The sequence below is a fragment of the Arachis stenosperma genome, chromosome 5 (assembly GCF_014773155.1).
Source record: "Arachis stenosperma cultivar V10309 chromosome 5, arast.V10309.gnm1.PFL2, whole genome shotgun sequence".
Lineage (NCBI taxonomy): Eukaryota > Viridiplantae > Streptophyta > Magnoliopsida > Fabales > Fabaceae > Arachis > Arachis stenosperma.
The window spans coordinates 60714644-60731585 of NC_080381.1; the positions used below are offsets into that span (position 1 = coordinate 60714644).

Sequence of the window (16942 nt, forward strand, 5' to 3'; positions counted from 1 at the left end):
TGCTTTTACCACACCAAACTTAAAAGGTTTGCTCGTCCTCGAGCAAAAGAAGAAAGAAGTGAGTAGAAGAAGAATAAATGGAGGAGATGGATGTGAGTGGTGAAGAGGTATTGAGGTGATTGGTGAATGGGTAAAGAAGAAGAGAGAGGGTGGTGAGGTAGGTGGGGGTCCTGTGGGGCCCACAGATCCTTAGGTGTCAAGGAAAAGTCATCCCTGCACCAAATAGCATCAAAATCCACGTTTTGAGCCATTTCTGGCGTTAAACGCCGGGCTGGTGCCCATTCCTGGCGTTTAACGCCAGGTTCTTGCCCTTTCCTGGCGTTTAACGCCAGTCTGGTGCCCCTTTCTGGCGTTAAACGCCCAGAATGGTGCCAGACTGGGCGTTAAACGCCCAACTGCTAGCCTCACTGGCGTTTAAACGCCAGTGAGTTCTTCCTCCAGGGTGTGCTATTTTTCTTCCTGTTTTTCATTCTGTTTTTGCTTTTTCAATGGATTTTGTGACTTCTTATGATCATCAACCTACAAAAAAGATAAAATAACAAAAGGAAATAGTTAATTATAAAACATTGGGTTGCCTCCCAACAAGCGCTTCTTTACTGTCATTAGCTTGACAGAGGACTCTCATGGATCCTCAGAAATACTCAGAGCAATGTGGGAACTTCCCAACACCAAACTTAGAGTTTGAATGTGGGGGTTCAACACCAAACTTAGAGTTTGGTTGTGGCCTCCCAACACCAAACTTAGAGTTTGACTGTGGGGGCTCTATTTGACTCTAATTTGAGAGAAGCTCTTCATGCTTCTTCTCCATGGTAACAGAGGGATATCCTTGAGCCTTAAACACCAAGGATTTTTCATTCACTTGAATGATCAACTCTCCTCTATCAACATCAATCACAGCCTTTGCTGTGGCTAGGAAGGGTCTGCCAAGGATGATGGATTCATCCATGCATTTCCCAGTCTCTAAGACTATGAAATCAGTAGGGATGTAATGGTCTTCAACTTTTACCAGAACATCCTCTACAAGTCCATGAGCTTGTTTTCTTGAGTTGTCTGCCATCTCTAGTGAGATTTTTGCAGCTTGCACCTCAAAGATCCCTAATTTCTCCATTACAGAGAGGGGCATGAGGTTTACACTTGACCCTAAGTCACACAAGGCCTTCTTGAAGGTCATGGTGCCTATGGTACAAGGTATAGAAAACTTCCCAGGATCATGCCTCTTTTGAGGTAGTTTCTGCCTAGACAAGTCATCCAGTTCTTTGGTGAGCAAGGGAAGTTCATCTTCCCAAGTCTCATTTCCAAATAACTTGTCATTTAGCTTCATGATTGCTCCAAGATATTTAGCAACTTGCTCTTCAGTGACATACTCATCCTCTTCAGAGGAGGAATACTCATCAGAGCTCATGAAAGGCAGAAGTAAGTCCAATGGAATCTCTATGGTCTCATCTTGAGCCTCAGATTCCCATGGTTCCTTATTGGGGAACTCATTAGAGGTCAGTGGACGTCCAGTGAGGTCTTCCTTAGTGGCGTCCTCTGCCTCTTCTTCCTTCCAGAATTCGGCCATGTTGATGGCCTTGCACTCTCCCTTTGGATTTTCTTCTGTATTACTTGGGAGAGTACTTGGAGGGAGTTCAGTAACTTTCTTACTCAGCTGACCCACTTGTCCTTCCAAATTCCTAATGGAGGACCTTGTTTCATTCATGAAACTTTGAGTGGTCTTTATTAGATCAGAGACCATTGTTGCTAAGTCAGAGGTATTCTGCTTAGAACTCTCTGTCTGTTGCTGAGAAGATGATGGAAAAGGCTTGCCATTGCTAAACCTGTTTCTTCCACCATTATTGTTATTGAAACCTTGTTGAGGTCTCTCTTGATTCTTCCATGAGAGATTTGGGTGATTTCTCCATGAAGAATTGTAGGTGTTTCCATAGGGTTCTCCTAGGTAATTCACCTCTTCCATTGAAGGATTCTCAGGATCATAAGCTTCTTCCTCAGATGAAGCATCCTTAGTACTGCTTGGTGCATTTTGCATTCCAGACAGACTTTGAGAAATCAAATTGACTTGTTGAGTCAATATTTTATTCTGAGCCAGTATGGCATTCAGAGCATCAATCTCAAGAACTCCTTTCTTCTGATTTGTCCCATTGTTCACAGGATTCCTTTCAGAAGTGTACATGAATTGGTTATTTGCAACCATTTCAATTAGCTCTTGAGCCTCTGTAGGCGTCTTCTTCAGATGAAGAGATCCTCCAGCAGAGCTATCCAAAGACATCTTGGACAGTTCAGAGAGACCATCATAGAAAATACCTATGATGCTCCATTCAGAAAGCATGTCTGAGGGACATTTTCTGATTAATTGTTTGTATCTTTCCCAAGCTTCATAGAGGGATTCACCATCCTTCTGTCTGAAGGTTTGGACTTCCACTCTAAGCTTACTCAATTTTTGAGGTGGAAAGAATTTTGCCAGGAAGGCATTGATTAGCTTTTCCCAAGAGTCCAGGCTTTCTTTAGGTTGAGAATCCAACCATATTCTAGCTCTGTCTCTTACAGCAAAAGGGAATAGCATCAGTCTGTAGACCTCAGGGTCAACCCCATTAGTCTTGACTGTGTCACAGATTTGCAAGAACTCAGCTAAAAACTGATGAGGATCTTCCATTGGAAGTCCATGGAACTTGCAATTCTGTTGCATTAGAGAAACTAATTGAGGCTTTAGCTCAAAGTTGTTTGCTCCAATGGCAGGGATAGAGATGCTTCTCCCATAGAAATCAGGAGTAGGTGCAGTAAAGTCACCCAGCACCTTCCTTGTATTGTTTGCATTGTTGTTTTCGGCTGCCAAGTGTTCTTCTTCTTTGAAGAATTCGGTCAGGTCCTCTAAAGAGAGTTGTGCCTTGGCTTCTCTTAGTTTTCGCTTCAAGGTTCTCTCAGGTTCAGGGTCAGCTTCAACAAGAATGCCTTTGTCTTTGTTCCTGCTCATATGAAAGAGAAGAGAACAAGAAAATATGGAATCCTCTATGTCACAGTATAGAGATTCCTTGAGGTGTCAGAAGAAAAGAAAAGTAGAAGACAGAAGTAGAAAATTCGAACTTATCAAAGAAGATGGAGTTCGAATTTTGTATTAAGGAATAGTGTTAGTCCATAAATGGAAGGATGTGAGAAGAAGGGAAGTAATTTTCGAAAATTAAGAAAAAGATTTTGAAAACATTTTGAAAAACACTTAATTGATTTTCGAAAACAAAAGTGGGAAAGAAGTAAAGTGATTTTTGAAAAAGATTTTGAAATTAGAAATTAAAAAGATTTGATTGAAAACTATTTTGAAAAGATGTGATTAAAAAGATTTGATTGAAAAGTTATGGTTTGAAAAAGATTTGATTTTGAAAAACTTTGAAAACTTGAAAAAAATTGATTTTGAAAACAAAATCTTCCCCCTTTGCCATCCTGGCGTTAAACGCCCAGAATGGTGTACATTCTGGCGTTTAACGCCCAAACCTATACCTTTTTGGGCGTTAAACGCCCAACCAGGCACCCTGGCTGGCGTTTAAACGCCAGTCTGTCTTCTTCACTGGGCATTTTTGAATGCTCAGCTTTTTCTGTATAATTCCTCTGCAGTATGTTCTGAATCTTCAATTCTTTGTATCATTGACTTGAAAAGACACAAATTAAAAATATTTTTGGATTTTTAATAATCAAAATGCAACTAAAATCAAATAACAATGCATGCAAGACACCAAACTTAGCAGTTTGTATACTACTAACACTAATGAGAATGCATATGAGAAACAACAAAACACTCAAGTCAATAGAATTCAAAGATCAAAACAAGAAAATCATCAAGAACAACTTGAAGATTAATGAGGACACATGCATGAATGCAATAAGAACAGAAACATGCAATTGACACGAAACTTAAGATGAGACTCTAGACTCAAACAAGAAACATAAAATATTTTTGGTTTTTATGATTTTGTAATTTTTTTTTTTGTGCTTTTTCGAAAATTATATGGAAAAGAAAATAAAGGTATCAAAATTCTTAATGAGAATTCCAGGAATCATGCAATGTTAGTCTAAAGCTTTAGTCTAAAGGAATTAGACATAGCTAGCTAAGCTTCAGCAAGACATTGCATTCAAGAGCTAAATTGATGATGATCAATCAGCTTTGGTGATGATAAGAACATCACCTTGAAACACTAGAATTCATTCTTAAGAACTCTGAAGAAAATAAATACCTAATCTAAGCAACAAGATGAACCGTCAGTTGTCCATACACAAGAACAATCCCCGGCAACGGCGCCAAAAACTTGGTGCACGAAATTGTGATCACTACAACTTCGCACAACTAACCAGCAAGTGCACTGGGTCGTCCAAGTAATACCTTACGTGAGTAAGGGTCGATCCCACGGAGATTGGTGGTATGAAGCAAGCTATGGTCACCTTGTAAATCTCAGTCAGGCAGACTCAAATGGGTATGGATGATGAACGAAAATAACATAAAGATAAAGATAGAGATACTTATGTATATCATTGGTGTACGAGCTTCAGACAAGCATATGAAGATGCCTTCCCTTCCGTCTCTCTGCTTTCCTACTGTCTTCATCCAATCCTTCTTACTCCTTTCCATGGCAAGCTCGTGTAGGGTTTCACTGTTGTCAGCAGCTACCCCCATCCTCTCAGTGAAAGCGATTGCATATGCTCCGTCACAGCATAGCGGAATTCATCTGTCGGTTCTCAATCAGGCGCGGAATAGAATCCAGTGATTCTTTTGCGTTATCACTAACGCCCCGCCCTCAGGGTTTGAAGCACGTCACAGTCATTCAGTCATTGAATCCTACTCAGAATACCACAGACAAGGTTAGACCTTCCGGATTCTCTTGAATGCTGCCATCAGGTCCTGCCTATACCACGAAGATTCCGGTTAAAGAATCGAAGAGATATTCACTAAGCCTCAGATGCTTGTAGAACAAGAGTGGTTGTCAGTCACTTTGTTCATGAGTGAGAATGGTGATGGGCGTCAATCATCACCTTCATCATGTTGAAGAACAAGTGATATCTTGGACAAAGAACAAGTGGAATTGAATAGAAGAACAATAGTAATTGCATTAATACTCGAGGTACAGCAGAGCTCCACACCTTAATCTATGGTGTGTAGAAACTCCACCGTTGAAAATACATAAGAACAAAAGTGATCATTGGTTTCGGCCCCAGAGAGGGAACCAGAAGAACCAAGATGAAAATACAATAGTAAAAGGTCCTACTTATAGAAACTAGTAGCCTAAGGTGTACAAAGGTGAGTAAATGACATAAAAATCCACTTCCGGGCCCACTTGGTGTGTGCTTGGGCTGAGCAATGAAGTAATTTTCGTGTAGAGACTCTTCTTGGCGTTTAACTCCCATTTTGGTGCCAGTTTGGGCGTTTAACTCCCATTTAGGTGCCAGTTCCGGCGTTTAACGCTGGGATTTCTATAGGTGACTTTGAACGCCGGTTTGGGCCATCAAATCTTGGGCAAAGTATGGACTATCATATATTGCTGGAAAGCCCAGGATGTCTACTTTCCAACGCCGTTGAGAGCGCGCCAATTGGGCTTCTGTAGCTCCAGAAAATCCACTTCGAGTGCAGGGAGGTCAGAATCCAACAGCATCTGCAGTCCTTTTGAGTCTCTGGATCAGATTTTTGCTCAGGTCCCTCAATTTCAGCCAGAAAATACCTGAAATCACAGATAAACACACAAACTCATAGTAAAGTCCAGAAAAGTGAATTTTAACTAAAAACTAATAAAAATATAATAAAAACTCAACTAAAACTACCAAAAACATACTAAAAACAATGCCAAAAAGCGTACAAATTATCCGCTCATCAGTTATACATGGGTGCTCCAGTGTATTTATGGTAGTGCTTGGTGATCTTCCTTTGAGGTAAGTTGGTTATCTTATCTTATCTTATCTTTTGTGGAGGAGATCTTTATCTTTTGGTCAACTGCTTTCTAGTAGGCGGTGATTCTTCTATTTTGGGCCTTTCTTGGGCCTCTGTGGTGTTTGTCCGAGCTCTTTGTGAAGAGGTCGGCGGTGGGCTAACCTTTCATGAGGTTGGTCCCTTTGTCTTTATCGAACTCGACCTTATAGCTCGGACTGGTGTATGAACAGTGCGCCTGCTTGAGCTTCAATCTTCCCATGAGGTCGTGCTTACAAGCTTCGATCTTTTGAGGAAGTCGTGCTTGAGCATTGGTTCGGTTTTGAGTAGCTCATTTCCGCATGAGTCTGGTGTTATTCTGCTTAAATGCGAAGCATTTTTTTAGCTCCTTTGCGACATTCCCTTCGAGGATGTTATTTCCTTGGGATCAAGCAAACACTCTTAAAGCCTATTAATTTGGGCTTTATTTCTTTATGCCATTTCTTTTCCTACCTTGCACTTTGAAATCGAAAAAAAAGGGCTGTTACTTCGTTTTCAGTTTCTTGCTTTCGTCTGTTTCATTTTCATTCTTCTAAAAAAAAGACCTCTTTCTCTACTTTTGATTTGCCCCAAGCTTTTCTTCTTTCTTTGAAGTTTCAAAGCTTTTGTTGGACCGTTCGTGCTTTCACTACGCACCCGTTGTTGCTTCTTGTTCTCCTTTGCAAGTTAGTACTTTGCTTCATACCCTTTCTCGTTTTATGTGTTTTAATTGTCGTCCTTCTTTATGCTTTACTGCTGCATGCTTTCTTTTTGCACAAAGTTTTGATCTTGCTGAGCTTGTTTTGAAAAGGTTGAAGCTTTCTGGTGATATTAACCTTTGTTTCTTCAAAGTTGAGATCTTTTTATCTCTGTTGCTTCATTTGGGGAAATGTAGGCGCTTAGGTGAACCATCTTTTAGTTGCGTTTTTTTCTTTTTGGTGATGGGGCTTGGGTTTTGATTTTCATTGACTTTCCTGTGTGTTTCTCCCTCTCTATATCTGCATTGCCTCCAAAGAGTGCCCTTGAGTTTTTGATGATGATTTCTTGTTGCTTTTGTGAATCCTGGGGTGCCCTTTTGCTGCTATACCTGTTGTTTGCTGGTTGTCTCTTCTTTTTCTCTTTCTGTTTGAGTTATTTGGTAGTGACCCCTTTTCTTTTTTCTTACTTTAGGTATAGTTGTTTTATGTCTTCACGTAAAAACATTGTCGAGATGTCTACAAAGGTCCCCCTGGTATGGCATACTGGTTAGATTTTATAGTGTTGATGTGTGTCACTGTGGACGACCCGGAGTACTGTGAGGGACTTAGGAGGTTTCATAGGATCTGCGAGTGTAGAGAGGATAAGAAGAACTATGAACTGGTGTCACCCGACCCTGAGGAGAGAGTTAGCTTCCTTCCCTTAGATCGAACAGAGCATCCTTTCTTTTTTGCTTATGACTATTTCTTTAGCCAACTAGGTATTACCCTTCCTTTTACTGCTTTCAAAACCAAACTCTTGTGGAACTGTAATGTGGCCCCTTTGCAGCTTTATCCGAACTTTTGGGCTTTCATAAAAAATTTTTAGTTTCTGTGTCAAGAACTAGGTGTTTGTCCTTCCCAGCCCCTTTTCCTTTACCTGTTTGTGCTGACCAAACCAGGAGTGGCTAAGAAGAAGGCTTCTTGGATCTCCTTTCGAGCTACCTAAGGGAGAAAGGTTTTTTCCATGTTTGATGACTCTTTTTGGGACTTTAAAAATTTTTATTTTAAAGTCCGAGCTGTTGAGGATGTCCGTCCCTTCTTTCTGGATGAGAACGATGAGCGGACCTTCCCCTCATGGTGGCCAAAAGATCCGGTAGTTCTTAAGTATCCTTGGGAGAGTTTAGATGAGGTAGAGAGGGTTTTGTGTGTGTTTTAGAGGAGCATTGGGGGTAGCCTCCTTATTTGGATATGATGAGATTTCTAGGAGATCCTTCCCTCCTCCATTTTGAGCTAGCATCCGACCTCTTTCTTCATAGACAATTTTCTTCTATTGTTTGTGAACTTATCCTTTTCCTACTGTGTAATTGTTTTGCTGGCTTCTTTTCAGAGATGATGACATCTTCGGATTCGACAAAATCTTTTCGCAAAGCGAAAAAGGAAGTGGCTGCCAAGAATTTGTCGAAGAAGACTTCGAGGGAAGGTTTTTCGGAACAGTTGCCTCCGGAGAAGCCGGCAACTGGTCCGAGGAAGATTATCCCGACCTCTCAAGTTCGGATAGCATCCTCTAACCTGCCTCAGACGACCTCTGGTGCTGCCTCCTCCCCTACTTCTGCTGGTCCCGCTCCCAAGAAGCAAAAGATGGTGGGGACTTATAATCTGAATGACAAAGAATTTGATTGTGTGGCCTTTGCCACAGAGTTGATTGCTCCTCATGGTAAAGTTCCTCTGGATGATGTGTCGATTCTTCATCATCTTGATTTTATATCAAGCAATGGTATTCGGATGGCCAATATTAGTGCTGCCTTATCTCGGGTTGTCTGGGAGTCCTTGGTCCATGCTACCAAGGCCATTATGGAGGAGGCCAAGGCTGAATACAACAGGATGAAGGGTCTGAAGGACGAGCTAGATGCCAAAATTGTTAAATTAGAGATTGATGTAGAGAGGGAGAAGGCTCGGGCTACTGCTGTAGAAGTGACTGCCAATCTGGCCGAGGAGATGGCCAAGAAGTCCAAGGAGAGCTATACCCGCACATATGGTGAGCTCCTGGAAACTAGGGAGAGACTTCAATCTACTTAGGATGATTACGTCGAGCTTCAAGGCCATATGGTGAGTAGCATGACTGACATGTATGAAAATCTAAAGGCCCAGGTTTGGGTTTTTGCTCCCGACATCGACCTCACTTCATCAGTATGGACAATGTAGTGGAGGATGGCAAGATTGTGCCTGCCCCAGATGATGATGATGAGGGTCCTCCCCTTGTGCCGCCAGCTAAGGTTTCTACAGCTTCAGCTACTGCAGCCCCTTCTGCCGAGGTTGTCCCTCCTGGGCCTGAGCCTGATTTAGAGATTCTAAATGGGTCGGATGGAGTTGTTAGTGCCACTCCGATCTCAACTGTCCCACCTTCTCCCAGAGATGTAGCTACTGGGGCGAACTTGGACCCCTTATGATGTTATTTTTATATCTTTGTTTTGATTATGTATTGATATGGTCCAGTCTGTGACCTTTTGAACTTTGGCTATGTATATCTTTATGGATGACTCTCTAACACTTGTGCTAGTTGCTTCTTAGCAACTTTTTGCTTTTAATCAAAAACACTTTGAACTCTTGGGTTGCTTTTGAGCAGTCGTTGAGCCTTTAATGTTTTTAACCTTTGTGTTTGCTTGATATGTGAATTTTAGCCTTTGGCGAGATGCCTTTGGTTCTTAAGTTGTTCTTTCAACCCTTACATGGTTTTCTGTTTCTTGGCGATATGATACTTTTGTGGGCTCTTTTTGGTTATATCGCCCCAAGATTTGCCGTCCGGACTTTCTAGTCAAGTTCCAAATAACTTTTTAGGTGGTGTTCTCATGTGGAACATTTTCTTTTTAGTTTATTTGGATGACTTCTTAGCATTCTTCCGACTTGAGGTTGTGCTTTCACTTTTTAGGTAGTGTCTCTTTTTAAGATTTGTACCCTTTATCTAAGCACCTTGAGCCTAAGTTTTTTCAACCTATTTTGGCCTTTACTTGTTCCCTTTTCAGTGATCCTTTTATTGGTCCGACTTCTCTGTCGGGCCTTCTCAAGTTATTTTTAGTAATCCCATATCTAGTCTGACCTCGTCAGGTCGCTTTATATGGGTTACTTTTTATAACTTCTTGCATTAACTCGAGCTTTTTCGCTTCACCTTGCCGACCTCTTTTTTCTTGGTCGGGCGATGAATTTTGCATTTTTTTAGCGTAAATTAATCAGTTTTGGGAGTAAACTTTTTAGGGAATCGATAACTTTTATTCAAATAATAAGATAGAAATATAAATAAATGTGTGTACATGTGAGTGCTTACCCTTCTAGTTCGGGCAAATTTTAGATCTTGGCCTAGTACCTCATTGAAAAACCTTTTAGGAAAAAGAGTGCGCATTGGCCTAAGATCTTTACCTTTTTCTAGATATAGTACCTTCTTAGGTTACATGCATGCCATGACCTTGGTAGCTCCCGCCCTTCGAGGTCGGCCACCCTATAGTAGCCTTTTTTCTAGTACTTCTGTAACTCGGTATGGCCCTTTCCAGTTGGCTGCTAGCTTCTCTTCTTTTGACCGACCTGCTATGATATCATTTCGGATTAAGATGAGATCGTTGGTGGCAAAGTTTCGCCGAATTAGCTTCCGATTATACCTTAAAGCCATTCGACACTTTAGCGCTTCCTCTCTAATCCAAACTCTTTCTTGGACTTCTGGAAGTAGGTCGAGCTCTTCCCTATGAGCTTGGGAGTTGGTATCTTCATTTTAGAGGATCACTCTAGGGGATCCTTCTTCTACTTTTAATGGAATCATTGCCTCCATTCCTTAAGCAATTCAGAAGGGTGATTCCCTGGTGGTGGAGTGTGGTGTTGTGCGGTATGCCTATAAGACTTGCGGGAGCTCTTCAGTCCAAGCTCCCTTAGCGTCCTGTAGTCTCCATTTTAGCCCGGCCAATATGACTTTGTTGGCGGCTTCCGCCTATCCGTTGGCATGTGGGTGTTCTATAGAGGTGAACTGGTATTTGATTTTCAAATCGGCTACCAGGTTTCTGAAGCCCGTGTTAGTGAATTGAGTGCCATTGTCTGTGGTGATGGAGCATGGGACCACAAACCTTGTGACAATGTTTCTGTATAGGAACTTTCGACTTCTCTGGACGGTGGCAGTGGCTAATGGTTCTGTCTCAATCCGTTTTGTGAAATAGTCTATTCCTACAATGAGGAACTTGACTTGCCCTGATCCCTGGGGGAATGGTCCGAGGAGGTCAAGCCCCCACTTTGCAAATGGCCAGGGTGAAGTGACGCAGATGAGTTCCTCGAATGGTGTGATATGAAAGTTGGCGTGCTTCTGGCATAGGGGGCATGTTTTGATGAACTCTGTTGCTTCCTTTTGCAAGGTCGGCCAGTAAAACCCAGTTCGGAGTACCTTTTTGGAAAGAGCTCGTGCCCCGAGGTGGTTTCTGCACATGCCACCATGGACTTCCTCTAGAACTTCCCTCGTAGCTGAGGTCGGGATGCATTTTACGAGGGGTGTAGAGATTCTTCTCCTATATAGGACGTCATGCACTATGGTATAGTACTATGCTTCGCACTAGCCTTTTTGCCTCTTTTTTTATCTGCGGGGAGTGGTTCAGACTTGAGATAGCTGATTGTGGGAGTCATCCACCCTTGGTCCTGGTCTGATATGCTTAAGACCTTCTTTTCTTCCGAGGTTGACGGATTTTGTAGTGTTTCTTGGATGAGGCTTCTATTGTTGCCCCCGGGTTTGGTGCTGGCTAGTTTTAAAAGTGCATCAACTTGGGCATTTTGTTCCTGAGGTATATATTAGATCTCATATCCCATGAATTTCCCAAGTTGTTCTCTGGTCTTGTCTAGGTATTTCTTCTTGGTGTGATCCTTAGCCTGGTAGCTCCCTTCTATTTGTGAGGTGATTACTTGTGAGTCGCTGAAAATGGTAAGCTTTTGAGCTCCAACCTCCCTAGCTAGCTTCAAACCTGCCAGTAGGGCTTCGTACTCGGTTTGGTTATTTGAGGCAGGAAACTCGAACTTTAAGGAGAGCTCGAGTTAAGTTCCTTGATTGCTTTCGAGGATTACTCCGGCTCCGCTTTAGGCTTTGTTTGATGAACCATCAACGTAGAGGTTCCAGTTAGTAGGGGTGTTTGGGGTGTCGGTGTATTCTGCAATGAAGTCGGCCAGGTATTGGGAGTTGATGGCTGTCCGAGCTTCATACTTGAGGTCAAATTCGAATAACTTGACTGCCCATTGTAGGATTCTTCCAGCTAAGTTTATTTTCCGTCGCACTCTGATTGTGTGGGCCTGAAAGTATGGTCGGAGTCATGGAGAAGTGAGTATATGGGCGTAGGTGAACTTCTCTATCCTTTGGTAGTTTAGTTCAGCCCATTGTAGAGCCTTACTGATAAAGTAGATGGGTTGTTGCCCTTTTTCGTCGTCTCTAACTAGGGCTGAAGCTACTGCCTGGCTTCCCACGGCGAGGAATTGGATAAGTTCTTCTCCTTGCCGAGGTCGGGTAAGGATGGGTGGCTGCCCCAGGAATGTCTTGAAGTCCTGGAAGGCTTGTTAACATTTTGGGGTCCATTCAAACCTCTTTCCTTTCCATAGTGTGGCATAGAAAGGGAGAGATCTCAAGGCCGATCCAGCTAGGAATCTAGACAGGGCCGCTAGTCTTCCATTTAGCTGTTGTACTTCTCTGATGCAGGTCGGGCTCTTCATGCTGAGTATGGCCTGGAATTTATCTAGGTTTGCTTCAATCCCTCTCTAGGTGAGCATGAAGCCCAAGAATTCGCCAGCTTCTACTGCGAAAGTGCACTTTACGGGATTAAGTCTCATCCCATGCTTTCTTATGGTGTCGAACACTTCGGCAAGATCGGATAATAAGGTTTCCACTCTTTGTGTCTTTATCAGCATGTCGTCGACATAAACCTCCATCAGCTTTCCAATGTGGTCGGCGAAAACTTTATTCATCAGCCTCTGGTACGTAGCCCCTGCGTTCTTGAGTCCGAAGGCATGACTATGTAGCAGTAGTTCGCTCTTGGGGTTAGGAACGAGGGTTTTTCTTGGTCAGGCTGATACAATGAAATTTGGTTGTATCTTGAGTAAGCGTCCATGAAGGAAAGGTACTTATATCCCGATGAGGCATTGACTAGTGTATCTATATTTGGGAGTGGGTAGGGATCTTTTGGGCAAGCTTTGTTGAGGTCGGTGTAATCAGTGCACATCCGCCACCTTCCATTTGACTTTTTGACCAGTACGACATTGGCCAGCCATAATGGGTACTGTACCTCCCTTATGAACCCTGCCTTTAACAAGGCCTATACCTATTCCTCTACAGCCTGTAATCTCTCCGGACAGAGCTTCCTACATTTTTGTTGTATTGGCCGAGATCCAGGGTACACTGTCAGTTTATGGCACATTAGTTCGGGATTAATATCGGGCATGTCTGTGGCCTTCCATGCGAACAGGTCGAAGTTCTTTCTTAAGAACTTTGTCAGCAGTTCCTTTAAGTCTTCTTTTAGGTTTGCCCTTATATTTGTTATTTTGTCTTGAGTATCCCCGATTTGAACTTTTTCGGTCTCACCTTCTGGCTGAGGACGAAGTTCTTCATGAGCTCTGATTCCACCGAGTTCAATAGTGTTAGTTTCTTTTCCTCTGAGGTCACCTTTAAGGTTCAGACTTTTATCGTAACAGCGTTGTGCGAGTTTTTGATCTCCTTTTATGGTGGCAATCCCTTTTGGAGTAGGGAACTTCATGCATAGGTGCGGAGTAGAGACTACCGCAGCGAGCTGATTTAGCGTTGTGTAACCTATGAGGGCATTGTATGCAGAGCTCACATCGACTACGATGTAGTCTATGCTTAGCGTTCTAGACCTTGTTCCTTTCTCGAAGGTTGTGTGCAGTGGGATGTACCCAAGTAGCTGGATTAGGGTGTCTCCAAGTCTGTATAGGCTATTAGGATATACTCTGAGCTCTTTTTCTTGTAGGCTAAGCTTGTCGAATGTAGATTTGAACAGGATATCCGCAGAGCTTCCTTGGTCTACCAATGTTCGGTGGAGATTGGCATTGGCGAGTATGATGGTAACGACCACGGGATCATTGATGAGCGGATAATTTGTACCCTTTTTGGCATTGTTTTTAGTATGTTTTTAGTAGTTTTAGTTAAGTTCTTAGTATATTTTTATTAGTTTTTAGTTAAAATTCACTTTTCTGGACTTTACTATGAGTTTGTGTGTTTTTCTGTGATTTCAGGTATTTTCTGGCTGAAATTGAGGGACCTGAGCAAAAATCTGATCCAGAGACTGAAAAGGACTGCAGATGCTGTTGGATTCTGACCTCCCTGCACTCGAAGTGGATTTTCTGGAGCTACAGAAGCCCAATTGGCGCTATCTCAACGGCGTTGGAAAGTAGACATCCTGGGCTTTCCAGCAATATATGATAGTCCATACTTTGCCCAAGATTTGATTGCCCAAACCGGCGTTCAAAGTCACCCTCAGAAATCCCAGCGTTAAACGCCGGAACTGGCACCTAAATGGGAGTTAAACGCCCAAACTGGCATAAAAGCTGGCGTTTAACTCCAAGAAGAGTCTCTACACGAAATTGCTTCATTGCTCAGCCCAAGCACACACCAAGTGGGCCCGGAAGTGGATTTTTATGTCATTTACTCATCTCTGTACACCCTAGGCTACTAGTTTCTTATAAATAGGACCTCTTACTATTGTATTTTCATCTTTGGATTATTTCTAGATCCTTTGATCATCTTTGGATTATTTTTAGATCCTTTGATCATCTTTGGACATCTAGTTCTTAGATCATTGGGAGGCTGGCCATTCGGCCATGCCTAGACCTTGTTCTTATGTATTTTCAACGGTGGAGTTTCTACACACCATAGATTAAGGTGTGGAGCTCTGCTGTACCTCGAGTATTAATGCAATTACTATTGTTCTTCTATTCAATTCCGCTTGTTCTTTGTCCAAGATATCACTTGTTCTTCAACTTGATGAATGTGATGATCCGTGACACTCATCATCATTCTCACCTATGAACAAAGTGACTGACAACCACTTCTGTTTTACAAGCAAACAAGGCTCTAGTGTTTATCTCTTGGATTCCTGATACACGATGCATGGTTGATCGCCTGACAACCGAGTGCTCGCCTGACAAACGAGCCAGCCATTCCGTGAGATCAGAGTCTTCGTGGTATAGGCGAGAACTGATGGCGGCATTCAAGAGAATCCGGAAGGTCTAACCTTGTCTGTGGTATTCTGAGTAGGATTCAATGATTGAATGACTGTGACGTGCTTCAAACTCCTAGCAGGCGGGGCGTTAGTGACAGACGCAAAAGAATCACTGGATTCTATTCCGGCCTGACCGAGAACCGACAGCTGATTAGCCATATGCTATGACAGAGCATAGGAACATTTTCACTGAGAGGATGGGAGGTAGCCACTGACAACGGTGAAACCCTTGCATAAGCTTGCCATGGAAAGGAGTAAGAAGGATTGGATGAAGACAGTAGGAAAGCAGAGAGACGGAAGGGAAGGCATCTTCATACGCTTATCTGAAGTTCCTGCCAATGAATTACATAAGTACCTCTATCTTTATCTTTATGCTTTATTTGTATACCACTATACCCATTTGAGTCTGCCTGACTAAGATTTACAAGGTGACCATAGCTTGCTTCATACCAACAATCTCCGTGGGATCGACCCTTACTCGCGTAAGGTTTATTACTTGGACGACCCAGTGCACTTGCTGGTCAGTTATGCAAAGTTGTGTAGTGATCACAATTTCGCGCACCAATCATCATGCCCCAGGATGATGCCTGTAGCGTCTTCTTGAGTGAAGGTAATAGTGGGGAGGTCGGGCGACTTGTCCGCTTCTCCGACATGGTACACCTCTTTAAGGTGTGTTTTGCGGGATTACTTAGAGATCCCTCCTCCTGTGAATCCTTCGTTTATCTTGTGAATATGTCTCTCCGGGTTATGAGGGGGACATTCAGCTCATCTGTCCGCTTCATCCCTTCTTCTCTTTTTTGGTTCGTCTGCTCTATTGGCTAAGAACCGATCTAGTCTCCCATCTCGTGCAAATTTTTCTATGACATTCTTCACGTCGTAGCACTCGTTGGTAGGATGCCTGTAGATTTGGTGGTATTCACAATACTCTGTCTGACTTCTTCCTCTCTTGTGTTTAATCGGGAGAGGGGGTGGGATCTTCTCAGTGTTGCATATCTCTCGGTAAACATCCACAAGGGACACCCAAAGAGGGGTGCAGTTGTGGTACTTTCTGGGTTTCTCAGTAGGTTGGTCTTCTTTTTTCCTGGACTCTTTATCCTTGTCCCGAGGTTGGTAAGAGAATCCAGTCTTTGAGGTTTCTCCTAATCGGAAGTTCTTCTCCATATTGATGTACTTTTTTGCCCGTTCTTGTACCTTGTTTAGAGATGCTGGGTGTTTCTTGGATATAGAGTGGCTAAAGGGTCCTTTCCGTAGACCATTGATGAGTCCCATAATCGCTGCTTCTGTAGGAAGATTCTGTATGTCAAGGCAAGCTTTATTGAATCTTTCCATGTAACTGCGGAGGCTTTCCCGATCTCCTTGTTTAATCCCTAGTAGTCTTGGAGCGTGTTAGGCCTTATCCTTCTGAATGGAGAACCTGGCGAGGAACTTTTTGGCAAGGTCGTCGCAGGTTGCGATCGACCTTCACGGCAGGCTGTCGAACCACTTTATCGCCATTTTGGTCAAGGTGGTCGGGAAGCCTTTGCAACGGGTCGCATTTGAGGCATCCGTGAGGTACATCTGGCTTCTAAAGTTGCTGAGATGATGACTTGGGTCGGACGTACAATCGTAGGGGGTCATGTCAGGGGGTTTGAAGTCCTTTGGGACTTCCGCTTTGTTGATTTCTTTCATCAACGGCTCTTGGTCCTTGGCGGGGCTATCCCCATGGTTGGACCGAGCGGTTTTAGTTTTGAAGTCGGCTTCGAGCTTTAAGAGTTTGTCTTCCAGCTCTCGATGCTGTCTTGTTTCTCTTCGGAGATCTCGCTAAGCTTCAAGCTGACATTCGGCTTCTTGTTTGAGCTTTTTGAGGCGATCCTGCTGTTCACGAATGGTATCTAAAATTTCTGTGTTCTGAGTCTGCTTGTCTCCCTTGGATTGGTGTGTGTCTTTTGGGGAGTTTGGTATGGCATTCGTGTTCTTGAGTGGCATTCCTTCTTCTAACCCTGAGTTGAGGTCGTTGGCAGGGTTGTTCGCCATGGTGATGGGATGACTTCCAGGTTCCCCGGCAACGGGGTCAACGTTCCGAGGGTTACTTGAAACGTTGAGGTCGATCTCGGACGAGATCTTCTGGTGTGATC

The 16942-nt window shown here is 43.1% G+C and overlaps 1 non-coding gene across 1 annotated transcript; it reads left to right on the forward strand.

Annotated features, from left to right (window-relative positions):
- Window positions 1-2320: 2320 nt before the first annotated feature.
- On the forward strand, window positions 2321-2428 carry LOC130932219 (small nucleolar RNA R71). Its single transcript, XR_009067379.1, has one exon. It is a non-coding gene; the product is annotated as a small nucleolar RNA R71 (small nucleolar RNA).
- Window positions 2429-16942: the final 14514 nt, after the last annotated feature.